Below are 1218 nucleotides of genomic sequence, written 5' to 3'. Positions count from 1 at the left end.
TTTTTATAAACAAACCTATAAAAGAAACAAGGTTGGGAGAATTATACGAGCCTTTAATGCAGACCTCCGGGTTTAATTTGCGCTGCATCTACTGTATATGAACACCAAAATGAACTATAGAACTAACCGAATCTCTTTGGATGGTGAGCCTGAAGGAGGGATTATCGATACTCTGCTGTCACCGGGTGCGTAAAAGAAACTGCTGAACACCGATCGGAAGGGCAGCAAACTTTCTCCATAAGAACGTCTGAAACCAAGGTCGTTTGTCACGACCGGCTTTGCATCGGCGCGCGCCGCACCCTAAACTTCGCTAAAAGCAACTAAGAAGCACCGACGGCAGGCAACGGTTTTTCCCATCCTTCCTTCGTTAAGTGTTTTTATAGTTGATTTTCGATAATACGCTTTGTTGCAGCTGCTGGTGTTCTATATACATCTGGGACATATCACGGGGCATCCGGCTTTCCCCAAAACAAAGAGCTTTGGCACACCTAAAAATATAATACCCTAAAATTAAGTGAGATAAAGGCTAATGAAATCCAACAGGATTTATCGTATACACTTGTGTTTGTTTTCTGATCTATGTTTGCTCCTTCGAATTCTATTGCTTTTTTGCGATTTCGTCGTTATTGACACGTTTTTCTTTTTTCTGTTTCAACTCTTTTGACATTCTATTGCTTTCAATCATGGTAATAGATTCTCAAACACATCCATTTAAATTAGTTCGCGGTGGCCTGATGGCACGTAGGTAATGCCAATATCAGTAACCGCATTCTGATTGCAAGTATAAAAATCCAAATTGTTAATAAGCATCGATGGTTCAGTGGTAGAATGCTCGCCTGCCACGCGGGCGGCCCGGGTTCGATTCCCGGTCGATGCATTTTTGTTTGTCCAACTTTAATAGTGAAAAACATTACTGCTCGTTGTTGCGCCTTTAAAGAGCAATTCTTATTTTTTCGCAATTGTTTAGCCATACTTGTACCTACTTTTTGAAAAAAGTAAAGGGTAAAGAAATCTTCTGGCTGTTTAAAAGAAAAATCTTTAAAAATTTTAGAGGATAGCTATCGAAATTGCATGTTTGATGGTTGCAGTTGAGAATCAATGGGTAGAAGGGTACAGTGTAGTACTATGAATGGTAGGAGAGCCATTCGTTTTCTAATTTATTTCGTTAATTTTTAATTATGGGGTATATTTGAAAGCTTAAACAAATTCTAACAAGCC

At 39.2% G+C, this 1218-nt stretch overlaps 1 non-coding gene across 1 annotated transcript; it reads left to right on the top strand.

The window, feature by feature from the left end:
- Positions 1-806: 806 nt before the first annotated feature.
- Trnag-gcc lies at positions 807-877 on the top strand. Its single transcript has one exon. It is a non-coding gene; the product is annotated as a tRNA-Gly (tRNA).
- Positions 878-1218: the final 341 nt, after the last annotated feature.

This window comes from Daphnia magna, linkage group LG1, assembly GCF_020631705.1.
Source record: "Daphnia magna isolate NIES linkage group LG1, ASM2063170v1.1, whole genome shotgun sequence".
Lineage (NCBI taxonomy): Eukaryota > Metazoa > Arthropoda > Branchiopoda > Diplostraca > Daphniidae > Daphnia > Daphnia magna.
The sequence above is the reverse complement of the archived record's forward strand: the minus strand, read 5'-3'. Positions and strand labels throughout refer to the sequence as shown.